The sequence below is a fragment of the Lineus longissimus genome, chromosome 15 (assembly GCF_910592395.1).
Source record: "Lineus longissimus chromosome 15, tnLinLong1.2, whole genome shotgun sequence".
Classification (NCBI taxonomy): domain Eukaryota; kingdom Metazoa; phylum Nemertea; class Pilidiophora; order Heteronemertea; family Lineidae; genus Lineus; species Lineus longissimus.
The window spans coordinates 5,621,322-5,649,030 of record NC_088322.1 but is presented as its reverse complement, the minus strand read 5'-3'; the positions used below and the strand labels follow the sequence as shown (position 1 = coordinate 5,649,030).

The 27,709-nt window shown below is 42.5% G+C and overlaps 1 protein-coding gene and 1 long non-coding RNA gene across 2 annotated transcripts in view; one reads left to right on the top strand and one right to left on the bottom strand.

The window, feature by feature from the left end:
* LOC135499494 (uncharacterized) overlaps window positions 1-27,709 on the top strand; it is a 145,434-nt gene that overhangs the window by 68,753 nt on the left and 48,972 nt on the right. The window lies entirely within an intron of this gene.
* On the bottom strand, window positions 957-12,762 carry LOC135499772 (uncharacterized). The gene is made up of 3 exons (XR_010449337.1): window positions 11,752-12,762; window positions 5,869-5,944; window positions 957-2,746 (listed from the first exon to the last, which is right to left on the bottom strand). It is a non-coding gene; the product is annotated as an uncharacterized LOC135499772 (long non-coding RNA).

Genomic DNA, 27,709 nt, shown 5'->3' with positions numbered 1-27,709 from the left:
TAAAATCCTTTCGTTTATTTTAATCAAAACCTCAAGAACATTGCCAGACGCAGTTGAAGTTTCCTTAATGTCGCCTTTTAGCATAGCACTTGCTACCTTGGGCTTTAGGCCTTGTCTGCTAGTCTGCTCTTGCTAATTTGCCCCTCAGTAGCCCCTTGTCGCATGACCAACTGTGCTGCCTCTAACTGTCTGACTTGACGAATAGCTTCACTCTTGCTCTCAGGGAACCTCATTTACCTCAACGCCACTATTCGGAAAAGCATTCAACGCCAGTTTTTGCAATGCATCCGAAAATGATTCACATGTTGCCAACGTATTGAACCTTTCCAGCCAAATCCGGAAATTCGGGTTGATATTGAATGGCTTGGGAGCTGGCAGCTTTGCATTGCTGTTGGTCTCTTGCCTACTACTACTAGTAGCGACACTTGCCGATGAACCTGCTAGCTATGTGGATAGCCGAATCTTCATTTAGTTCGTAAATGACGCCAAGAATTCTGCCATAGGGTCAACGCCACCTTGTGCTAATGATGATTCAGCTAATCTACTATCACCACTACTCCGCACGTGACTCCCACCAGGAGTGAACATTCTTCTTGGGGTTGCCCCCCCCCCTCCCAATGTCTTGCGGTGTTCCCATCACAATACAATATATAATATACACAGCAATATGCTGTAATACCAGAGTCTTTCAATATAAAGAGTCAGGTCACGGCAAGTCTTCTTTGATCCCACTCTCGAGTAATTTACTGGAAGCCATGATGAAGCCCATTTTAAGTAAGCTACAAACTGAGCTGAGGTGCAAAACAATAATAGAACGACCAAAAATTCGACGAAAAAAATGTATTCTACACATGCGGTACACATACTTGCTAAATTAATCAGGAAACAAATGCATAAATGAGCCAACAATTTAGACAGTTGTGTGAGTAAATCTTTATTAGCGGCTTATTGCCCAACAAAACAATATTCAAGCCGCAGTAAAGCAGCCTTCACTCAATGATCGGTTTGCAATTTTGTTGCAAAAAATACCGAGTAAGAGCAAATTTTTGGATTTTACGGTATACAAGTGAAAATTTCATTCATGCATTCATTCATTCATTCATTCATTCATTCATTCATTCATTCATTCAAACTTGTGTCGGGCACTTGTACAATCGTAGCTTATGAGATGACTTAAATTCAATGAACATTTTCAGGTAGGTAAGGTATATATACTTCACAACACTCTGCTCTTAAATGTAGTAAGCCGAAACAAGCTAATCAATGGGGAAACCATTTTCTAATCCTAAACACCAATGATAAGGGCTTCAAACTCACAACACTGTTAAATATCCCACTAAATAACAGTTACATTAAATAAGAAAACGTTTAATAGAAGTAAAATCTGATTTCTAAACTTAAACGCTTGACAACAAAAGTCGAGAAATTTTGCAGTTTTTCAGACTTGTTTGAGTTTTTACCACGAACGCGAAATTAAACATGTTATAAAAAACGTTTTAGTCGGTCAAAATTGATAAGATATGAATATACCATTAGATTATAACCAATGAAGCCTTATATACCCCAGATAGTCCATTAGGCACCTTCAATATTGTAAACTGCTAAAATTGTTCAAAATATGCGGGTCGCATTAGATTTCAGTTTTTATAACTGTTTCAACCTCGTTCCTACAAAACAGTGGATGCAGTTGATTGGTTTCAATCTTTGCCGCTAAACTCCCGCCCTCCTGCCTTATACATTCAATTCGTGATTGATAGTTTGATAGAATCACAATCACACTTCAACTTACACAGGTAAGTCTCGTGTCATTTTTCAATTCTATCTCCTATCAATCACTTCACTGAGTCACATGAGACTTCAGCACCCTTAGGCCGAAGATATCACAACAAAGCCAAATATTCTCCATAACGAATATAATTGCACAACTAATCATGCATGATCAAAATTCTATATTATGAAATGAACAATCTACACAAATATATAGGCTACATTTGCCAATAAACGCAGTCTTAATGCTCACAGGCTGTGGCGGCGTTAGCCCAGTAAGTTGACAAAGTCAGTTGTGTCCTTTATAACTATTTATTCGCCATCAGCATTCCCACAGATCACGTAACTGAAGATATAAAATCTAACAATCATCACAAGTATTCTATTAATATGGTGCAAGGTCGCTACTCTTTGCCCCGATCGGATAGCTGCCAGGCACACTGTCCTCAAAATCAACTCCATGCAGTACCTGACCTGTTGACCTAGGATACGAGAATGGGGTATCAACATCCACAGTGGCGACATACCGAGGTGGACCCTGAGGTTGAAGACTCCCCTCACAAACCGACATAGCTTATGTTCACCACATGGCCTGCGTTATAACTGATGACAAGGCCGACCTAGCGGTATTTAGGGTGCTATGTCCGGCACCTGCTTGGAACAATCCAGTGCGAAAATGCAGCAGATCACGAGGTGACGGCTTAGATAAGAAGAGTCCATGACTCTGACAAAAAATGTTCACGTCTTCCTTCCTGATAGCAGACAAGCCAGTAGGTCCGGCTTCTGATGTAGAGGGTGTTTTTTTCCGTGGATGCGACGGCAAGACTAGAATGTCTACTCCCCTGTTGATGACCTTTGGGCTCCGAGTGCACCAGCTCTTTAGGACAGGATACCAGGGCTGCGTGGGCCAGTTTGGCGCAATGATGATACACGTTTCCCTCTCGAAAAGTATATTCTGCAGAGACACCTCGCCAGAAGGCTGAAAGGGAAAGGTGTAGAAACTTAGATTTGACCAGTTAAGGCGCATGGCATCAATGGCCCAAGCCCCAGGATCTCGCTCCCAGGCCGCATATCTCTTTGTTTGAGCATTCAACCTAGGTGCAAATTGGTCGATTTTGACATTGAACACAAACAAACTGCTATCAGATACATTCGAATTCAGCATCCATTGATGATTTTTCTTTGAAATGCCGACTTTTAAAGTCTGCTTCAACATTTTTTACCCCAGCAACGTGCTGGGCTAATAACAACATATTTCTTTCCATAGCCCTTTCCCCAAACTCGCCCCAGTGCCGAAATTGAAAAATGTCAGACACTGGAATTAATCAATTGCCGCAATCTTGAATGTCAGCATCCTGAGATTCAGGGTTTTGACAATCCAACGTCATAAACTGCGTTGCCAGTTCATAGTGTAAATCTTATTCAGGCCGAATTAGTGCTACTTTCTCTCATAAAACGTTTCATTTTATTAATAAATAACAAACTATGATCTTTCTACATTTTAAGATGATTGTTTGGAGAACTACAAATAAACGCAGCGTAGGGCATCGCGGGCTTGTGGTGATGCGATAGCCTCACAGTAATGAGAAAGATTCTTTCTTGCTTTACATCCACGACTGCTTTTCAAGATGGCGGCAACTTACTAGTTCTAGATGCGTTGTAAGGAACAAAATCAGCGCCTCTTAGTGTCAAGATTGCCCTTTCCCATGTGTCATGGGCTATCCTACACGGCAGTGACTTTGAGCCGCCCATCGCACGAGTATGACAGACTGCAGTGGTGTTCATTGAGACACAGGGCCCTCAGACCAAAGAAAACCCCAAGTAACACCAGGCAGTTGACCTGATGTTTGCACTCATCCTGTGTCTATTTCACGCCACCTGATAATTGACGCTGTTTGACCTAACCAAGATGCATCGGAGACTAGGATGATGTCAGGCTGGCCATGAGAAATAAGATTATAATTATATACCATTATAATTCTGTCTCGGAACAGTCGGTAAAGTTTTTGGGCTATAGTCACCGTAGTGTGATTTTAAAGCCTGACTTTCTATAGAACATTGGCCCATACATGACCCCTGGAAAGCTAGACACCAATGCTCCATTTACTTCAGCCAGCATTCTAATTGTGATTAATTGCTTTCGCAACAGTTTTTGACACATGTTTGCCAATCAGTCTTTCTTGTGACCAGGAAGCGAGATTGTCATACTGATGGAGTGAGAAATGAAACCTATAAATTCCTCGACCTGTTCTGGTGACAAGTCTGATTTTACTGGATGTGATATCGTGCCATTGGGCCAGGGCCCGTTTGTTCAAAAGAAGAAGTACATTTTTAAAGATAACTTAACGTTAAAATTCCTGACTTGGCGTTAAGATAACGTCAAGTTTTATTTTGAGTTGTTCAAACAATATTAGCCTAACATTGGCGTTATCTTTAACGTTAGATTTAACTTACCTAAAACCCTAAGTTAAATCTAACGTTATCTTTAACTTGATTACCTATACCTACCATGGCAACTAACATCAGTGAACCAAGATGCAATATTTACTAACATTAGCGTTAGTTTACCCTAACGTTGTTTTGAACAACCCAAATTTAACGCCAAGTTAGCTAACGCCAAGTTAAGGAATTTAACGTTGATATTTAACTTAACATCAATGAAATTTAACTTCTTTTGAACAACCGGGCCCAGAAGAATAAAATCTAGCATTTGCTTTCTCTACCGATTTCAAAGCATTTGCTAGTTTTCGTATGAATAACACCGTAGCAAATGCTCGGAAGTTTACGTTCTTGCTACAAGTCAAAGCAAACGCTTTTTAGCCTCTAGAGTTTGCTTCGAAAGGGAGCAAATGCATGTCTTCATATGAATAAAGGCCAATCTTGATGTAATGGACCTACCAAAGGGGCTAAAACGGGGGGTCCTTACGGAAAAATCATGAAGCGCAGAGAAACGTAATGAAAATTCTCCACTTCTTCCTGGATACAGTGAACATTCTCCCGTAAATGACAGTTGCTAAAGCTGCAAGAAAATTCAAAAAAATCTAGGGTCATCAATCATACCCTGAGGAGCAAGAAATAACGATCGATTTTTTTAGGAACTATCCTACCAGGGACATCGCGCATGAATACATTGAAACTCCCTCTGAATGGCAGAGACCTAGCAATTTCATTATCATCATATTTTCAATGCACAAATTGATACCAACATTTCAGACACCATTATAATCGTCCGTTAAAAACGCTTTTGGTTGACACGGGCTGTTTGAAATAACATATTGTTTTCATAAAAATTAAATTTCCCCGTTAATCTCAGGTTGATAAACGCCTGCGTTGAGACGCACCAGCACATCTTGCAGTGATCGTATGCTGCAGAATGCTGGGATTATCATCCCCCGACACCTGCCAATGTGGCGCATCTACCATTCATGGCATGGCTTTATAAGTCCTCACTGATCAAAAAAATCATTGGATAATATATGTATGTATTGGTTGACACTAAAAAGCTACATTTCACTATTTTGTTTAAAACAAATTCAGCTGAATATCAATCGTCGATTTTGCAAGTCCCAGCCAGGATACTTTTTTGACGTACATTGCAGGTATTAACGTATGGTAGAAGCTAATTCCCCAAAGCGCCAGGGACCTTCATTAGTATTCATGTATTAATCATAGATCATGTGATTCGACGTCACCGGCGGGAATTTCAACATGGCTGACACTACCAGTTCGACAGCTCCTAAGGACAGCGACAAAGGAGTTAGAGCGTGTGACAGATGTGATTCTCTGTATCATCAATATTGTGTAAATATTCTAATCCAAGCAATGATTAATGGATTCTTCAGGATCTGTCTATCTGTTGAATCCTACATGCATATGCAAGTATCAACGTCTGTCTTTAATCTTTACACTCCTCATGATTGGTTGGTGACTCTGACAAGCTTTCCAATACGTGGTGATAGTATTTCGAAATCATGTGTACTGGTTACTTTGTACATGTTGCATGGTTTTCAGGTGTCGCTGCTCTGACGAACTGTTTTGGCATTTTAGTGACGAGGTGTGGATTTCAGACCCTTAATAAGGGGAGGGGGATTTGATACTTACACTAGAGGCAGCTTGCTGAAGTCCAATCCTGTTCTGAAGGGTCTAGGTCTGCTTTTCGGAGGGGTTTGCATGGTTTCTAAAAGTCATGAGAACTTTGTGGACATTATTTGCTGGTAATCAGATTTATATTATGTATCTATATTTGCATCTCAGAATACTGCCGACATGATCAAACTATAAAAAGTGACCACAGTAATGAATGTTGAACTGTTGGAATACATTGCATTCAATGATATAATTTACTAACTTTTTTTTTCAAGTTACAACAAGTCCTGTACCCCAACTGGCCTTCAGTAACCCCGATGTGAAAATGGTTATCAAAATTAAGGTCCCTAACACCTTTCACCTCCCAGTTACAAGGCCTTGAGTTCAGGATACCTTACCACTGGGCCACATCCAGATCATGAGTCAAATATTATTCCCTGTGGTTGGGGAGACTCAAACTCCCCAAACTATCCAATGATATAAGAATTAAACCCATATTTTACCCTGCGAACTACAAAGTACTAAGTTGACCTGTCAATCTTTTCACAAGAAATTTTCAAAAACATTTAAACAAATGGCACGTGATCTCATTGAAAGCGTAAAAGTTAATATGACGTCATACATGAATATTAATGAAGGTCTCTGGCGCTTTGGGGAATTAGCCTCCACCATCAACGTACGCCAAGAGCGCAAAAATGATGACGTCACAGCAAAATCGATAGGGATATGTGATACGGGCCTGATAAATCATTGTGCCGAAAGTCCTTATTGAAAGTATTGAACGGTCCCCCAAAAATGGTAATTTACACATATCCCTGTGGTGGGTGACGACATCGCCAGAGAAATTAGATGATAACCAATCAAATAACATATAGTGTGTATCTTCTATTTGATAATTACTTGTTTTTAGCTGAAGCCCGCCTCCCTACCCCTAAATCTTCTACTGCTGTCTACGGAAGTTTTTTTTTCAAAAACAATGGGCCATATGAATAAAAACTGGCATTTGCTTTCTCTACCGATTTTGAAGGATTTGCTGGTACTCGTATAAATAAAACCTTAGAAAATGCTCGGAAATTGAAGTTTTTGCTGCAAGTCAAAGCAAACGCTTTTTAGCAGTGCGACTTTGCTTTAAAAGGAGTGAATGCTTGTCTTCATATGAACAAAGCATAGCATATGCTTTTTACTTGATAGGAAATGCTTTGATTCTTCAAGGTTGCTCCTGAGGTGGCTAGAAAGTTGAAGTAAGAGATTTTTCATCTTCCGAATGGCTGATTTTATGCCTGGTCACGAAAATTGTATTTGCCATTAAAGCCATGTCGTGTATAGATACATATCATTCACTGCATCGATTTTATTGGGCCACGTGTAGCGGAGGTCATAGCATTTGACAATTTATTCGGAGGACACTCGAGATGGGTCTCTGAGCACGAAAGACCAAATGTTAAGTGTTACTTCATAATCTGTGAGAACTTAGGTTTCGGTCTGGCGAGACGGAGGACAACTTTTTCTATCAAAGTAATAATTCCAAAACAATTGCAAAGGGGCTCTCCCTTAGCAGTAGAAGCTCTATAATGTATAACGTGGCAAATTATTAAACGGTGCCGGATTTTCCAAATTAGATGACAGATGAGTCGGCGGATGATGACGCGAGAGAGTGTGTCAACTAACACGTTCGCCACACTTTCGCCAACATCATTTCATCAGGAGACCTCTTGACGCCCTATCCTCGAATACCAGCGTCAGTCGTGTGCTCCTCTCCCACACACATTACACAAAAAACTTGGTCATTTATAGGTGCCAAGTGAAAAGCCCTGAAGTTCAGGATGCTTTACTCCTTTCTGACAATACCATAACAACAAGATAACATAGATGACCAGCACCGACTATTCATAAGAAATATGACATCGGGACTGACCTTCAAGCATGTGCTAGAAGATTATGAGCAAAGCATTTGCAGTGAAAGGTCCACATCATTTATACGAAAACAAGCATAATCTTCTACTTATAGCAAATACTGCCTCGACTTGAAGGATCTGCTTTCAAGAAAATGCTAGTTTTTATTCATGTGGCCCATTGTCCACCCTGAAGAATCAAAATCCTGAACTCCGAGTAATAAGTGCCAGGTTCCGAGTCGTCCGGTATTCCTGAATTCCGAGTCCCTCGATAGAGTGTCTTGGAGGGATCTTGGGAACATGATAGCTGAAGTTTCACATTAAAGGTTCCGTCCGATAGGCTGCAATAGGTGAAAAGCTTTTGATGTTCATGCTTGATTACGATCTTTTGCTTCATCACGTCGCCCAAGCAGAGATGTGTTGTTTGAAATCAGCCCGTTGCAGGCCCAGTATCTCTAAATCGAATGTAAGCGTCCGTTGAATATTGCCCAATTCGGGTATGCCATGGGAGAGCCATTATTGCGAGGAAACGATTGAAGGACTCTGAATTCAGGAATACCAGATGACAAGGAACCTGGACTTGGCACTTAATGCCCGGAGTTCAGGATTTTGATTTTCCGGGGGGATGTCAACCTTGTGATAACTGTGAATAGCACCGGGTGATCGAATATAGTCTATGATACTTGTAATAAATAAATGGGCTGAAATCAAAATACTTTTGATTACACAGTGGCGTTATTGTTTTGCAATTTGTTTAGCGGAAAATGCATAGCTTCAAATAAATTTTTCACGAGTTGGAAACAATCCCAAGACTGAATAACTATCATTATTATTGGCCCTGGGCTTTTAATTATAAACACTTCCTACACCAATACTGAGTATGTGTCGATTTATTTCATAAACTAAAAGGTAACAATGCTCATTCTCAGTTGATACTCCGAACGCAAGTAAAATATAAAGTGATACATAGAATAGGTATACAACCGATATAAACATCCATGTATGATGGCCAAGGTCAACCATAACATTCATGGCATCAGTTGGAACCATTCATAAGAATTGTTTCATCAACATGATCAGTGGAAGTTAACTCTACCCTTATCATAACAATTTAAAAAAACACTAACTACAGTGCAATAAATCGAATGTTTGGCTGGAAGGCATTGCAATAAGATGTGCCTACATGTTGTCAGTAGCCTATACGTTACTATAGAGATGTATATAACACAGTGCTTCGTCATTATATGCCCGACAACTTTTTTATTTTGTTTGCAGACACCTGTCGGCCATATTAGTCCTGGAGATAAGACCACTTCATTAATGATTTGGGGTGCGCAATTTTGGCTAGGTGTTTCTGAAGTGGAAATTGTCTGTAGAATCCAAGAATGGCAAGCACCAGCCTGTGCGTTCATGATCATATGGAAATTGCATGTTTTTGACTGGAAGACGTGATTTTTTTGGTGCAAAATTTTGGAGTAGGGGAAACAAAATTGGACATAATTCAGAAGCAATCCAACATAAAACAATGATCTACCACTCAAAATTATTTAGTGAATTTCTCTACCATATAAAGCCATGAATATGCAAATTAGCATTGCTGTTACGTATCAGGAGGTCAAAAGGTCACTAAAAGGTTCTACTACTAAAAATTTGCGCACCAGCCTAAATATAACTAATTATAAGAATGTGATGAATATGTTGGCCTGAAAAGCCCTGGATTAGCAAGCAGAGAAGCATTCTGTACTAGTAAAAACAAAACATAATTAAGAACAAAGCGCTGAATGGTAAACAAATGATAATGACAGTTATGATAATGTAATAATGATATAAATGAGCGTGGACCGGTGCAATGTTTCTCCATTGAAGCACCAAATCTCGATGGAGACTAAACGATTAACTTACACTAAACTGAAACTACACTGAACGAGTCACGATGTTCCTAAAAATTAAGCATTCATGAGACAATGGAGGGGGTACAATCACAGAAACACTATACTTGTATAACTTGGCCCTGATAGACACACTTACAAGACTAAGATATTATAACATAAACATACAAAAGCACAAAACAACTTCATCCTGATACCATCCGTTTTCCAGGACAAGTAATTACTTACAATAAGCATTAACACGATCTTCTAAACGAATATATATGCTTCTGTTGATGAATGGCTTACTATTTACCGCTGACATGAAGGAACAAACAAAGGCGCGATAACCTTGTAAGTTACTCGTTTTCTGAAGAGAAGGAATTTAACCTGATTCCGAATACAGAAAACGCTGGATAGAACGTCGTACGCAGTGGAGAAAGCTAGTTCGTATTATCATCAGTTTTCCAAATTGTAATTTTATAATCGAAACAGAATAAATCGCCCATGCAAATGTAACATGGTCGATCTGCTTTCAAGAAGTCAAATGAACATTCGCAAAAGTGAGGAGATTGGCCTTAAAAAAATGAAAAAAGTGAAAATGAACCAATGAATTCTTTCATTGCGCGACTCAGAACTCAGAATCCGCCGGAAAGCGAATCCCGAAGTTTTGGTTGCAAGAATTGAAAAATGAGATTCTCCAACTAAGTACATTCATGATGCAATCATTTTTGGGGCGCAACTGATGATTTGCCTTTAACGTGGAGCCATGACTTCACCCCAAAAAAATCTAAACGATTGCTGTTCACCTGCCGATTTGTAAGGCACATGGCCAAGACCATTCCTTTGGGATTCAAATTTATAAGAAATACATTGATTACAAATAAAATGGCGATGCCTAAGTTCCTCTACTTTCCTTGCATTATTACGGAAGGCAAAACCGAATTCATAATGTATGGGTTGGGGTCGTAAAAGCCACCCTGTCCGAGAGGTAACATTCACTGAGTAAGTCAGGACATATTTAAATGAGACCACGTTCATAGTAACTTTCCTGCATGTTGCATGTTTGGCGAAAAAGAGTTATCTGTCTCAGCCCAAATGTCTCTTACCGAAGGTCTCACTGTTCTACCCAAAAAAACCCAAATATATTGGTGTTGTTGATCAAAAGAGCGGTCTTAGAAAAAATGTGGAAAAACAATATGCGACCGCGTAAGCAGGTAAACTCTTGCCAGAAGATATTGTTGGAATGGAACCTCCGGTGGATATTCGATGTTGATACGTACTACTCCAAAACTTCTCTTTAAAGCAACAAGCATACGATACAGATTTGTCACCGCAATAGCCCAACCTGTGCAAGGAACCTTACCCAGACTGAGAAGAATGTAATCACGCCTATCTGGTGAATCAATTTTAGGTGAAAACTCAGCGATCCTTCTCGCGACGAGACCTGAAACAGAAATTTGGCGAAACAAACGCCGTCCAAAAAAAACGCCAGCCATCATTTATGAAATAACGTGTAGTAATGTACAAAATTGCAGCTAACAAAGTAAATTTCATTAAGTGGTGCCAGCTATAGTTGGGGTTGATACATGACCCATTAACTGAAACTAAAGTTTTTAATGGCGCACGACAAGACCTTCAGTCAATTCAGAATATCACAAGCTGTTGTCTTACACAGAGGTGATAGATAGAACTTTGTGTTTTTACACCAGTTTAAAATCAGTCTGATTTGCGACGATTTTGTTGAAATTGTTGGTAATTGATTACATCGAACATCACTTAATGTATTCAATAAATATCGTTTGATACCAGCAAAATCTCGTCGTCAACCTAGATTGGAATAATATTGAAAGCTTTATTACCAATAACGACAATAACGAAAAAAAAAGTTCTCATACATAAAAAAACATGCAATTTTAAATTTTAGTCTAGGGCTACAAATACCCCAAGGCCACGGGGTATTTGTAGCCCCTGACCACGAGTATTGTGACTCAGAGGCATTGTTTTAGATTAAGTGTCCTGAATTACAGGCTGTAAAAGTGGAAGAGGTGCCGGTTTTAGTGAATCTGCCTGGAAATCTCATGCGTAAGCAAAGTTATAGGTGAAAAAGGGACTACAAATACCCCATTTTACATTACCTTTTAGAATTTCGACCCGTTGGGTGATGTTTTTATCGAATAAAGAGATGTGCAATTTGACCGATCCCCACGGGGTAATTTTTCTAGCTATCTAACTCGGAAGGAGTTTCCTATTCTGTAGTTCTCGCGCCTTGACCAATTTGTGGCCTTTTCCTTTCGTAACGTATTGCAAACACATCTGTAAGATGCGCCCAAATGCCCTTCATTTCCGTTGGAAAGCCCTGGTACCAAGAGAGAGCCACTGCCCGCAAGAACAGAGGAAAACCAGTTATCCGTTCCTTGTCAGTCCAATTGAGCAGCGCCGTGAATTGCTCGAAATTCTCTATGCAGGCAGTTGCATCGCCTGTGCCATTGAAATGGTCTGGTTTCAGAGACCATAGTCATTTAAGTTTGAAAAGGTTATCCTTAATCCCCTTGGTGTGCGTGAGATCGCTCGAAAGTCTTCAGCTGCGAACTTCGACGTCTTCCAGAAGTCTCTTAATTTGTTAATTATAACCACTTCCTAGCTCGATTTTAGTGAGATTGTTTTTTATGCCTTCGAGTGAATCCGCTTCATCTCGAGACTGTGCTTCGGCAGATTCCCGGTATTTGTCAAATGAAACACGTTGCAATTCAGAAGCTACTCGAAGTTCTTCCAGTTCACCGATCAATAGTTCCGCTCTGTCCGCAGCTTCGGTCGAAGTAGTCATGCTTGGACTGATAATCGTTGAAACAGCGTCAAAATTTCGTTGTAACGTTTTTCGAGTCCTCACTCCAAAACCAAACATTCAAGGTCCTTCTCGTGCTTCCGTTCCTCCTCTAACCGCTGCAATCTCCACCAGTGTTAACTTGTGTTGACCCTGCAGCTTACCATGGGGGTTACGGTCCTGGGGGAACTAACTCCGGGATCTGTAGGGAAAAACCTCCACACGAGAATGGGATACGTAATCGGTACCTTACATTGTTTACTCCTGACGGGGTTACACTGAAACTCTCTTGTCTCCCACTCCGTCAAGGGAGTCACAGTCTATACACAGGAACCAACCAATCAGTTTGCAGAGAATGGACTGCATTGCGCCACTGCAGCAAGAAAACATGCGCATTGCGCTACTGCACCAAATACGCCTCCAATCAGGAGGCCAGTAGCCCACCGCAGTGCGTAGGCATTGCCCCGGGCAATGCAGCACCGTACCTGTACCCATCTTGGTCCTGCATACAGTCTACCTGTGCCTTAACAGGGATAGGTTAAGGGTACACTATACCTAAATACAATACGATTACAAAAATCATGCAGGATCGACAAAATGTGTGCTGCATATAAACTTTACCATGTCCCCTGACTCGACTTGGTGAAAGTGTACTTTCTAGTGCTCTTACTAGAGCCTCCAATCCATCTTGTGTTAATGTATACTTGTGCTGACAGCCTCTTCATGGGATTCGATGACATAAGATAGAAAGCACACCAGCATCATTGCATACACTCACAGCTTTTCATAGGGATACATCATTATTATAATAGCATATTCCTCATCTTCTTAGATATTTTCTCGATAAGAGAGATCCTTTGGACATTTCTGGATAGGGCCAGTTAAATGATGATGTCCAGTTCACCAGTACCTCTCTTCCTGCATCGCCATCCTTTATTGATAGTGTACTGCGTATGAACCAAACACAAAGTCTATCTTGTTGCTGGTTCACTGCAAATCCTTTACAGGAGGCGTTCTGCTACTCCCCCATTTGTGAAAAATAGGTCTGTCTCTCTGGAGTCATGTTCATCTGTCTCTCTGGATTCAAGTTTCCTTGCAGTTGACTTGCTGGACCGGCAGACAGAAATAGTGCCTCTTGACAATGATTGCCAAAGCCCAGGAGGAGTCCGACCTGTTCTCACTCGAACCAACCACATTCAGCAGTCGTTCAGAGCAAAGACTTTGGGCGAATCAAACTGAGTGTAACAAATAACGAGTCAGGTTTTAACATCATTTCTCTGGCAAGCCTTGCCGAAAGCAGATACCAGTCGGTAAGATTGATGTAAGTCATCCAGTATAACCCATGTTACCTGTCTCAGGTCTTAGGTAACTGAACACCACGAATAACTAATATTATCATTCATTCATTATCATACAATAATAGTCGGAATTACCTGTGGATCATCTCAGATAGCCATTTGCAGGTGTAAATAGACTCACTCTGGAGTTTAGAGGATGAGTATGACCGGGCAACTGAACATGATACCACAGTATGTCTTATGATTTCTAACACTCCCTCAGAATCCTTCAATGATCATATTCCAATCTGTTTGACGGTCATCAGTTGTTTATTTGCTATCTCGGAACATTGTGTGTCAAGATACATTGAAATGTTCTCACAGTTTAGTTTGGTGAGATCCTCTTATCAACGCTATCCGTATTTAGTGACCAGGAGGCAAATCAGTGTTGTGTATAATGTTGTATAACCATTGGTAACTGCAGCTTGACTATAATTGAAAATTCCAGAGCTGAGTATAGGTTCAAGCGTAGTTGCGGCAGATATATGTCCGGACGTTGATATCCATCGGTACGATTAAGTTTGGCTCCTTTGTTCTTATGTGGACCGCCTCCTTAACCTTTCTGTGCGCGTTGCGCGGCTCGTGATCGATTATCTCGATATTGTCAATGAGGGGGCCCCTACACACCATGTTTCCCATTTGGACTTTGTGTCAGCTAAGGGCCGATTTCATATCATTAGAGTCAAGTGACTTCTGATGTTCCTCAGTCCGTTGACTCAACGAGTATTCGGTCTCTCCCACATACTCCTCGCCACACGTCGCGTTATGTTTCGCGTACACACGTTTCAGTCTCTCCGTCGTGCCCTGTATGTAAGGCAACACTACAAACCCAGCGGGTTTTTTTTGTTCTGTCATCGGGTTCTTAACATTGGCGCTTCTTGCGACCTGGCAGCTCAACCTCCTTAAGAGCCCACTCCGGATAGCCACAGGTCTTTGAAGCGTCCCTGATCCTTGACTTCTCCGCGTTTCTGAGTTGCTCTTTTTCAATGAGGGCGTCAGCCCTATGCATGAGAGTTTTGCACTGGGTGATTTGAAGACCATTGCAAGTAGTGGTCTGTATGTGTCGGTTTCATATTGATATCGGTGGTAATTCCCTCCTGTTCCCTACACACCTGCACGTCCAACATAGGGAACACACCGTTCTGCTCCTTTTCGATAGTGAAGGCTATGCTGTCATGCTGTTGGTTGATGTGAGCGAACAGTTCATCTTCGTTAACTTGCTTGTTGACGACGCCAGTATCATCTACGCATGTACTCCAGCATTTAGGGGGGGGGGGGTGAGGGGCAGTAGCTAAAGTTTTCCTTTCGAACTCCTACATGAAGAGGTTAGCGAGTACCGGTGAAAGGGGGTAGCCCATAGCCATACCAAATGTCTGTTCATAGATGACCTCATTAAATTGAATGAAGGTGTTGTCGACCACCATTTTCAGCAGTTCCCCAAACTCAGAGGGATAATCGATCATGAGCCGCGCAACGCGCACAGAAAGGTTAAGGAGGCGGTCCACATAAGAACAAAGGGAGCCAAACTTAATCGTACCAATTAATACCAACTTCCGGACATATATCTACCGCAACTACGGACGGTGTGAGGACGCGGGAGATCTGCCGCCGCATTCAAGGTATTGACCCTGCCTCGTTTTGAGGTTGTGTCTCACATCCGTGAATATGTCAGAGAGTCGCCGACGAAAATTTTGAAAATTCCATTTTATTCCTCTTTCTTCGAACGCTATTGATAAACGAATCTACATACTATATCAAACTAACATAGCAGATGAACCACTTCATTACCATAGTTAGGCACACAACTTCATTTTTGAAATATCAACCTGTTGCAACCTCTTGATTTGAAGAGGACTGGTGGTGATGGGCATAAAATATATATCTATTCATCAATATCGCTGAAATAAATCCCTTAGTTTTCGTCAAATCAAATCACAAAACAACTGCTGAGATGGTCCCTTAAGACAATAACCTAAATTTTATTGACTCTTGAGAAAAGAGTTCATTGAGATGCAGCTTTGAAGACGGCGCAGTTTTTTGTAAGACACAACTCAGTTAGATCACGAAGTCGTTTTTCAAATTACCGTACCACAATTGCGCATGCATATCGTAGTCGACGGATGAGACGGATTTATTTTTGCTCTCTTATGCGCAATTCATGAAGGGCAAGAGGTTTTTCTGTTAGAAAAAGACACGACAGATCCTTCAGCTGGATCTTGAATAAGATACATTTGTTCTGTTTTAAAACCTTTCCTACTCGGCCAAGTTGAAGAGCACAATTACTGAGCACAGGTCAATATGTCAATTGTATTCAGCGACAAATCAAGTCCAATGTTGCGAAGATTCCGGCCATGAAACCTCGAAAGTGGAACAAGAAGCCAAGAAAGAAATATTGATTTAGCTTTAGTAATCCGATTCCTAACCAAGTTGTAATGGTATTCGTTTTACAAGAGAAAAACAGCTTCTCTTCTATGCTCGTGTTGCAAACCTAAGCATAAGGTTATCCAGTTCTCAAAAAATATGCGTTGAGAATGTCATCAAAAAGCCCTCGTCTTCATTTAGATTTGCAAAGGAAACACCTTGAGTATGCTCGATATGTCAAACAGAGATGGACCCTGGCCTTCTCAGTCGAAAACTTATTATTGTACTGTAGTTATGTAGGCATAACTCACTAGCACAATAAAAGAAATATAAGCGTCTCCAAAACTGCATGTGGCATCTACATTATGGACAACGTCTATGGTTACATCTCTGGTTGCTTCCGGTAGCCGCGGAAATTTAAATATTTACAGAGGCTCATGCAGAAGCAATATCGGCGATATTTTGTGAGCAGTGCTATCTTATTTCTTAGTGGTATTATCAAATCAGAAATTCCATTTTCAAAATGTACTCTAACACCTTGTTTGCAAGGCAGTGGTGTAAATACATTGCGCTCCGTTTTTATTGGGTTGGAATAAAATAAGTAGTAAAAAGGCAGTAGCCATCAAATGTCAATTCAGTTCGAGTTGTTTTAGATCTTGTATAATAGAACTTGATACCTCGCCGTCGATATCGTTGGTTAGCCAATCAATACAACAACAACAACAACAACAACAACAACAACAACAACAACAACAACAACAACAACAACAACAACAACAACAACAACAACAACAACAACAACAACAACAACAACAACAACAACAACAACAACAACAACAACAACAACAACAACAACAACAACAACAACAACAACAACAACAACAAAAATAATAATAAGCGCGCAGCAGAAAAGCCTTCGAAGCGCTACTATGGTTAACGTGCATACGACGTATCCAATGTAAACAATTTTTCTCAAGTCCACGGATTCGTTTCAAATGGCTTAAATTTGACTTAAAATGGCCGCCAGAAGAGATAAACGCGCGCGAATGAAACAACTCGACTATTCTGAGCTCCGAGAGAGAACCACATGAATATTCACACTGTTTTTTAATCACACTTCAATTTCAGGGGGTTTACCCCCCAACATATGTGTTTTGATTTTTGATACTTCAGTAATAATATCCAAAAGATGCTTAAAATGGATATAATCCCGAAATAATGAAGCAAAAGACGGGCAGGCGTTTCGAGAAAAAAAAATTATTTTGAGATTTCAATAAACCTTTTGAACGAATACCAAATGGGCCGTGGTTGGATCCGAAGACACCTCAAGGAGGAATGTATGCTTTTATGGGGAAGGCCTACCATTGGTTTTGCAGATCTTCTGTGTTTTTTCTAAAGAATAATTAATATTCGCTAGCAGGCTTTTTATGATCCCAGGTATGAAGAGGGTTCTATGTTCCTCAGGTTCTTTGTTCATCAGTCTGGTGTTCCTCAAGAGTCAAGGGTCTTCCAGTCTCTTGGCCTGCAAAAACCCTTTCCAACCAATTTTTTATGCATTAACCATTCGGCAACACGTTGGTGGGGGAAAAACCTGATCCCTGGCCCCTTGAATTGGTTGCCCAGGTACAACCACATGCAATTGTCTCAAGGAAGCCACCAGTACCACCTCTTGGCAGTCTTGCCAATATCATGCCAGTGAAAAGGAAGGGTAATGGTGGTTGAGGGTTGCAGTTAGGGTACCATCAAAGGAGTACCTCTTCCTCGCTCTGGGTTAAACGTGTCAAATGACTGCACCACTATCATGAAGGTTTGGAGGTTACACTCAAGCCCCCGGGGTAAGCAGCTCAGAAGGACTTATTGAGAGGCCAATAGGGGGGTTGAGGGGCCTTTCCCCCAATGCACCAGCTAAAACATGTCAGAAGGATGGGGGTGGGGGGGGGCTCTCCATGTCGACAGTTGGGCGAGTTCAATAGAGCTTGCACTTTACATTAGAATCTGCCAGAGTGCCAGACTATCTAGTCCGGACACCTTTCGGGGGGGGGGACATTTTCCATTTCATTGCCGGCTATTGATGATGATGGAGTTGAGTTACTGCTAAAGAGATACACGGAGAAAACTGTCTATCAAAACAAAAAATTGGCGGAAGGAACTATAGCAGGTTCCCAACCAGGGGGTTTGGGGGGTTTCCCCCCAACTTAAAGGCGCTGCGCGCTTACCAGGGCACTGCACTGATAATATTAATAGGTATTTGATCTGGATAGTTCAAGGGTGAAATAAAAATTTAGTTGGTGTGTACTACTCACCCCTTCCGGTATTATATGGGTGAGTTAAAGTTGTTAGAAAATGAAAGAGTGCCGATCAGGTAGATCTGATCCAATCAGGGCAGTGGCAAAAAGCCATCAATGAAAAAGAGAAAAATGTGAAAGAACTGTGGGACCTGAAAATGTTATTGCTATTGTTAGGATGGATTCAATTGGGGTCACGGCCGGTTAAAAGACAAGCAGCCCGAGAGACCGTCTTCTTTCCTGAAAAATAGAAAGCGAGATGATGCATTATATAAGTGAGTACTGATAGAATTGCAACATACAGTACCCCGCCGTCAAAGCCAACGCGATTCGGAAATGTTTTAAGTCCAGCGAAGTTGTCAGTTTTTACTCTAACAATAGCGACGATGTCTATTTTACTCCAACATTGACATTGATGACACGAACCATTAAGCGACCTACGCGTTACGGGATACTCAGTTATGTCAGTCCTGGAGGTTACCTGGCGTTTGCGAACAATCTTGAAACATATTACATTGTACATGTGTTGTCAAAGCTTCAGAACATTGGGTTATTGGACTATCCATGTTTGTCTAAAATCCTGCAACACTCAAAACGCAAAATCAAAGCTGCCCTTAGAAGTGAGTAGTGCGTTGCAACCGTTGAATGCTTACGATGGATGAAATGTTGCTGCGTTAAATGAAGGGAAGACAGATGCATTATTTCAATGGCAACTTGCCATTCCTTTCACCGGGATACGGATACATTTTGTCTGATGAAGCAAAGGACAATCTTGTTTATTCTTGATAATCTGGCTCTTCATGTAAAAGCTGTAAATTACCTTCCTTGTCACTCTGTTCAATTTCAGGTAATTGTCCAAGTTCTACTTGTTAACCTTCATTGTCGTCAATAATTGAGCAGACGGCTACCTCCTGCTCCAAAAGAACGCACAGCATAATTACTGATCCTCAACTGATCATCTCCTCTCCCAAGACAAGCTGATCATTTTCTCGACCTCTCGAAGTTCGATTTGGGGACTTTCCCAATCATCCTCGGTGTGACCGATTTTCCAGGCTTGTTGGCATTTAAAAGCTTTCATGATGCTAATATCCAGAGGGGTTCTATGACAAATTTCCCCCTGACAACCCCCCCCCCCCCGCCCCCGGTCAATTGCCGCCCGACAATTGCCCCCCAGAAAATTGCCGCCCAAAGTAAAATAACCCTCCCCCCCCCCCCCGTCACGTAAAAATGCCCCTTTGAGCTGAACTCTTTCTTTACAAAGGTGTTTTCCCCAAGACTCCCTCCCTCCAACCAAGTCCTATGCAAACCCAGCTAATGAGAAGCTTTCGACGCTTTGTAGCGAACTCAATTTTTCAAAATTGTCTATGACTGTGACTACAAAGGTTCTTGAAACAATGTGACAATTGGGTTGAAGATCATCAGGTTAGTGACCATGAGAATTTGCATTTTTTTAACGAAGAGCCAGAATTATAAAACCATTAACCAAAAATGTTTCTTGTTTCTTTTAAAGTGGGTGTGCATTTTGTGTGACATAATAGACAAAGGCATGCATGAAGCGAAGCGAAGCGGCGACTTTATATGTGACCCTTCACAGCAAAACCAGGCGCACGTCGCACAGAAGATGAGTCTAAATGACACCAGGAGATAATGGAAGAAATTGATGAGCTCATATTTCACAAAAGGCAGACAATAGAGAAATGAACAAACAGATCGTCTCAACCTGCCAAGCTCAGAGCGACATGCGCCTGATTTTGCTGTGACGGGTCACATATGGGGTTTTATGACATCAAAGTTGTTCATGTTTTCCGTCACCCAAAACTAGGCTGCTTGAATTATAAGCAGTCGATTGTGTCAATTATCCAAATGAACGATGTCCTCAGGCAGGATCAGTTTCATGAGATCAGAAGGAAGTGGTTTATAGGAAATACATGGGTAATCCCCTATTCATGACAATTGGACAACAATGACAGGGGATTGTTGTGAGCCACTTTGCAATATCGAGAAGTCATGTCCTTTTCATATTGGTAGGCCTATAACAGGAAACATTGTGTTTTCCCTGACGATACTTGTATTCCCTGAATGACTGGTCCGTCTGCATCAGACCGTCGCCCATTCAAGGTTGGGAGCTCCTCATACGTATTTCTGAAGTCTTCTTCATTTGCTGACCAATCGCAAAATGCCCGTGGATGGATTCGATATTGGCGCGCGTTTTGTGACGGTGTCCTCGCATACGCATGTCCTAAAAGGTGGGCCTGAATGTAGGCCTAAAGCCCGCAGCACACTAGCCGCCAACTTTGGCGACAAGAAGCGTTCAGCTGACGCCTCTCGACGCCGAAGTTGGCGGCCAGTGGATCCCGGTCAGAGCACACCTGCCCAGAATCGGCGTCCAGCAGCGTCTTTTCCGCCACTTTAGGCTGCCATTTTGAAATCATGTGACATCAAGACGCATACTGATTGGCCATAGCCTCGCCGCCTTCTTCTTCTTCTTCTTCCAATACTGGGTTTCAGTCTAAGCAGACCATTAGTCCCAGGCGTATGTTGAACAGATAAAAGCTTGGTTGGTGAATGGTAAAAGTTGATAAAAATGTAAGGTCGTGCAAGGTAAAATAGTTAAAATCAGCGCTGGTCTAAGTGGTGAGCATCTTCCTGAAGGCGTCGGTGTTCTCGGCCGTCACTGTGGCTTCAGGTAGGCTGTTCCAGTCGACGCCGACGCCAATTCAGGCGGCAATCCGTAGCACACCTGGCTTCTTCTTGCGTTCAAACGCGGCGACACGCGTCAAAAATCAAACATGTTAGATATTTGGCGTTTAGTTGCGGCAAGTGGCGGCAAGTTGCGTTCGCCGACGCCGTTCGTAGCAGACTAGGGATTTTTCAGGCGTTCAGGACTCTTGCGGCAAAAAACGCCTGTGAACGCCGCAAGTTGGTGGCCAGTGTGCTACGGGCTTAATCATCTAAATATCAAATCTTTTGGGCTCGGAATGCAAATCGATGTCAGCATTACCACCTTCACCATCTTCATCATCTGTCATCGTGGCCATACATGTATATGAACAACGGCTCAGGAACAGCAAAATAATACTGAGCACAAGAGCGAAAATTTCATATTTACCAATACTTCACATGAAACAAGATATAAAATTCTGATCGGACAAACGCTTGATACAAGACTCAGTCAATTTTAGGTACTATTGAGTCATCATTATCCTGCTACTATTGTGCGGGAATAGTTAGAACAAATGTGACCCGTTCCAGCAAAACCAGTCACATGTCGCTCTGAGCTTGGCAGATTGAGATGGACTGTTTGTTCATTTCACTATTGTCTGCCTTATGTGAAATCTGAGGACATCAATTTCTTCTATTATCTCCTGGTGTCATCTCGGCTCATCCTATGTGCGACATGCGACTGATTTTGCTAGAACGGGTCACAATTTTGACCAAATTACGTCTATTTTCCCAGTCGAACGGTGATTGCTGCCCCGTCTCGAACCCGCTATTGTTGGAGTAAAAATTGACAATTTTGCTGGACTGAGAAAATTTCGGAATCGCGTTGGCTTTGACGGCGGGGTATATGCGAGTTTACTGTAGATTAGGGACAAAATTATTGAGCAGCTAAGCAACTCTAAGGGAAAGTGAAAATGAGAATGACACCAACCCAATAAAAATGCTAGGTCACCAGCGGTTGGCCTGATACTAAGTAATGAGAAATGAATCTTACGATGGAAGGCGAATCTTTTAATGTATGTCGGGAAAACGAGAGATACAAAGGTGTCGCCCTTCCTGGCTGGAAGCTGGGACCTACCCTGCTTCTAAGCGGAAGACTAGCTCACTAGTTTGAAACTACGTTATGACTTTAAAGACTGTCTTCTCCATCGATGTCTCAGAAGGCATCGGTGTGACACCAAAATATTAGAAACGTGTTTAAATTATTTGTGAGACGGTAGAACTTAAAGTCAGTTTGGATGATCTTTCTGAGATATGATTTGAATAGTAACAGGGAGTCAGTGGGCCGGAGCCAACGCTTTTATTCGAAAGGGCTTTGTGGGTTGCTGATTTGGACAAAACAAAGATGAGATTTAGCTGCTTCCTAACAGTTGTGTTTGGTGACAATAGAAATACGTAATCTTCTGGAAAAAATGCATAGTCTGTGTCAAGACCACTAGCGGGTCGAATCACAAGTGCACAAAGATTACTGGTGGAGGGGCACTCCAAGAATGTGTGCTTTGGATCATCGGAAGCAGAGCAGAAACGATAGTCTAGAGTTCGGGCAAAGCCAGTATCGTAGCGGAATACTTGGTTGGCTGTGGCACCATGAGAAATTCGCCATTGCACGTCCCTATGTTCTTTTTGAATGGGAGAAGTGTAAAAAGCCGAAAACCTCTGATAATTTGCCGACAAGAGAGAATTCTTCCACTTGCATCCAGGAGGGTTGGCGTGTGTTTTGGAGCAGTGGGTCCTACAAAAAGTGTTGTAGAATTTTTTGGTGGCCAGGTCCTGAATCCGAAAGCACTTTTATGTATCGAGTGGATGAAGGACACTGAGGGGCGTGCAGGTTTACTGGCCCAATGGAGAGGACTCCGGGGACCAAATTTCTTCGAGCCAAGTTTCGGGAATAGCACTGAGTAGTACGTGGTGCTCCTTTTCCAATAGGCGAAGAGAGTGGTTGCTTGCAAGTTGATGGATTTCTTCCACGGCTTTGAGGGAACCATCTGGTTTGAAAAGACCAGCAGTGGTGGAAATGTGAGTGAGACTTAGGATAGAATTTGTGGGGGTGTAACCTGACAGGAGGGTCGGGTTGAAAAAGATTATTTCTGACAGAACTTGATACCCTGTGTCAACAGTGCTAAGGATGGTTAAAACGGCTTGGGAAGTGATGCAATCCCTCATGTACTGATACAGTTTGGTGGACGGAGGCCAACACTCCATCGGTAGATCACACATGAACCACTGAATGTCGTAGTTCAACGCCCGATAGTCTCTGAAAATGTATCGGTACAATCCAAAAGCAGGATAGTCTGCCTCCCCGAAAACATGTGTTTGAAGAAAGCTAGTCGGAACGACGCCATTTTGGACGCTACACCAACCTGGCCGAGGCCACCATCATATGTGTGCAGTGATAGAAGGCTTTGTTTGACCCAGTGACGCTTACCATGCCTAAATGAGTTGGTGAAAACAGCCTGAATGTCAGAGACGAGTTTTTGGGAGGTGAAAAAATATGAAACTTATGCCACAGCCTTGCAGCTGCCAGACAATTGATGGCTAGGACTCTGCCCTTCAGAGAAAGGAACAGGAAGATAATTATGCGCATGACAGATTGCAAGGTATTCTCTCAGCTCTGGTTTTCAAATGTCGCACTATTCCCAAGGCGGATACGAAGACATTTTTAAACCATCACTAGTCCACGAGAGGTTGAGTGGCGTGTCCATTCTATCCTTCAAGGCCCCACACCACAGACCCTTTGATTTTACCATATTGATTTTTGCGGATGATGCAAGCTCAAAGAGATCAAGGCAACGTGACAGGGCGGTGAACTCAGAGTTTCTGACTATGAAAGCATTAATATCATCAACGTAGCCAGACAGCTTTTGAAAGCTTTTCCCTACAACGGAAAAAAACATATATTAGGATTAACCCTTATGTAATGAAGAAGCGGCTCTTTACATATAGCATAGAGTGAACCTGAACAAGGGCAACCCTGACGATTACCCCTCCCGAATTTGAAAGGACAGGTGTGCTCCCCATTCAGTTTGAGAAGACACTCAGGATGGCTATAGATAAACTTGACGAAAGTTATAAACTTCTTGCCGTACCCTAGCGCTGAGAGGACACCTGAGAAGCCAATCGTGATCGACACGGTCGAAAGCTTTCTCCTGATCAAGGGGCTATTATTGCAAAAGGAATGTCCTTATCATTAGCGAGGTTAATAGAGTTCCAAATTAAAGAGAGATTAATATATATGGTTCGATTTGGAATCGTTTACGTCTGGTCCGGATGGATTACTTCAGCTAATGATTGCCTTAATCTATTTGAAAGCATTTTAATGAAGAGTTTGTAATCTGAACACAGCAGAGAGAGACTGTGCGCCAGATTTTGATGAGACCAAGGTTGCCAGATTGGGGCAAGAGGGTAATGACAGATCTACTACAAGACTTCGGGAGTTCATTATTTTCAACCGAGTAGCAGAAGACCTTGTACATGTCTCTGCCCAGGGTGTCCCAGAACTCAAATGGAAGGCCATCTATTCCAGGCGTTTTGTTCCGTGGACGATCTTTTACTGCTCGAGTGAATTCGTAAAGGTCAAAATCTGCATCAAGGTTATCCTTGGATAGTTCGCAGAGACGAGGCAAATCCTTCAAAAGCACATCTTGTGCCTTTTCATCCGTAGGAGATTTTGTATAGAGCTGCTGGTAGAAAGCTTTGGCAGTTTTCTTGATCTCCAAAGGATCAGTTTTTAATTCACCATTTTCAATTTCTAAGGAGGATAGGGCTCTCTTTCTGCCATTTCTGCGCTCCAAGTTAAAGAAAAACTGTGGGTGTATTGAGGTGATGCTGTGTGAAACTTGGTTCTGATACACGCATCCCGGACTTTTCTCGACGCTATTTCTTCGAGCTATTGCCTTTCCAAAGCCAAGAGCGTAACCTCCTCTTCCGAAAGTGACGGCCGGTTTTCTAACCTCTCAATAGAACTTTTCAGACTGCATTCAGCATCCGGATCAAACGGCTGCGATACGAACAATACAAAAGGCAGTTTGACTGAGTTGTGATCAGACCTAACGGATGGAAGTATGGACGAATGCCGGGCGAAAGGAATGAACGGTTCATTTATGTAGACTCTGTCAAGCCTTGCCGCCGAAGAATCAGGCGCATCACTCCTCTTCCAAGTGTACTGAACTAGATTGGGATTTTCGCGCCAGGCGTCGATGAATTCATGTTTGTCAAGAAGGGTCCGAAGAGCCACACTGGAGGGCAGGTCGGTATCCTTTTTACTCTTTCTATCCAGCATAGGATTTATGGTTGAATCAAAATCTCCACCGAGCAGAATCAAATCAGTTTAGTCTAAAGTCGACAGAAAGGCGTCCAGCTTTCTTATAAAAGAAATGCGGTCTTCCCCTTCGCTTGGACATGAACGTTGACTAAGTGCACATTAACTTCCTCGAACTGGAGCATAAAATAAGAGCACCTGCCATTTGGTAAAACATTGGATGTGATATTCTTTGGATTTATCCTTGGCGAGAAGAGAAGTGCCTGTCCGCCAGAGGCAGCAGTGCCATGGGAGAAAAAGCAGCGGCCTTCCCAGAGAAGACTCCATCCGTCTTCATCCAGGGGAGTGGCGTGTGTTTCCGATAGTAGCAGTATATGGGACTATGTACTCTTCAAATACTGGATCACTTCATCTCTTTTTCCTTGATCATCGCAGCCATTTACATTGTATGACAGAAACGAGAATACGATTAAGTAAAGCGAAAAGCAAATGAGACTTGTAAACATCAACGCGGGAACAGGAAAAGCGTTACTCGGCCGGTGGAGAATGGAGATGACTAATAACACGTTTGACTCTTATTTGATCATTCTGAGACTGTTTGACTGCCTTTCGATACCTGTTCAGGGACTTAGCAAGCTTTGGAACGTGAGACGTGAGTTCAAGGGCTCGATCGTAAACTTTCCGAACATTTCTTAACTTTTTGAGGATGGTGACACATTGTGTATTGGTGAAATATTCTAGCTTCCCCGAATTATCATCAAATTCAGTCGAGGCTACTGAGACTCGATCAAAATCATCTTAAGCACAGACTCCGGTTCCTGGTAAGACATGGTGCCGTCCTGGTTCGGTTGACCGTTTCCTACAAGTGGGTTCGTGCTATCCTCGCCAGAAAGAAGCTGGGTATTTAAAACACATCCATCTGGTTTAGTCACGCTCTCCGCGGCCGAAAGCGGCAGAATGTTTGGAACATCCTGATAAGGAAGATCGTTGCCAACACGTTGGTTGATTATGTCCACATCAGAGCGTAGCTGAGATGGCAGAATATTTGCAGCACCCTGGTCTGGATGATAGTGGCCAACAAGTGGGCTAGTGTTTTCCGCTTCGGAGGGTGGCTGAAACGGCAAAGTAGTGGGATCATCCTCAGCAGCGTTTGCAGACACGTTAGGGGCCGGGTAAGAGGAGTTCAAGTCGTCAAGAGTGAACGGCAATCCCGTGTCTTTAGGAGTATCAACTGAGGGCGTGTCAACTCGTTGATGTGGTTGTGCGTTGCAAACAAGTGGGTTGGAACTGTCTGTTTGAGAGGTTTCCATTCGATCTGGCAGAGAGTACGTGTTCACGCCTAGTGACCTGTGATGGTGCGAAGGTGTCTGCGGTGGCAAGCATCCAGCTTATCTAGCATGACATTAGGTATGGCTCAGTTACTGCAGTTGTAGAGCATGATGGATACGAGTGTAGGCTTTGTAGAGGCGGAGTCTTGTCTTCATCGGGATCTTAGTTCACCTGTTCCACAATTTCCGCAGTGTTTGTAATGCGGTGTTGCCTTTTATGCAGCCAGATGTGATGTATGCTGTGCTGCACAGTAAGGAGTCCAGGGTCTTACTCTTGCGCCAGCTCTCATTGCCGCGGAGAGTCTTCCCGTGTGGATCTTGTTCAGTGGGTTCCGCATTGTGTAGATGGCTGAACTCCGTCTTTGTCTCGTTCATAAGCAGATTGTTGTATTTCTGCTGCTACTGACTTGAGTTGGTGCAGGGGTTCCTTTCCTTCGTCCAGGAAGTCAACATCATCGGCATACTCCTTTTTGAGTGGCATACCCAGACTAGAGACCGGAGGGTTAGGTCTTGTGGACCTTTCTCGGACGGACGAGAGAGCAGCAGCAAGGTAGAGGTGAAAAGGACAGGTGATAGGCTCTCACTTTGAGGGGAGCCGATTTTGGTATCGAAGGAGTCAGACAGCGTGTGTTTTTTTACCCGGACCCTGAGCTTTGTCCATGCTAGCAGTGATCGGACAAGTGTCAGTTCGTCATCGTTGCAGCCTGCAGTCAAAAACATGTATGAACCAATCTCCGAGCGATATTGTGTTTCTGGCCATGGAAAAAGTGATACTGCCCTCGGCTGCGCTTCTCTGCAGCAGTCCTTGCACAAGCATATGAGCCATCGCCGTGTAGCTGGTGGATTTGACTCCCACGGCAGTCCGTTCTCGCCTGCCGATAACGTGAAAATGATTTGAAACCAAGAATGTGTAGATCTCCGACAAACAGGAGAGGTGGCTTCAGAGTGAGTTAGAGAGAGAGTGACGCGAGGTGATCTAAGA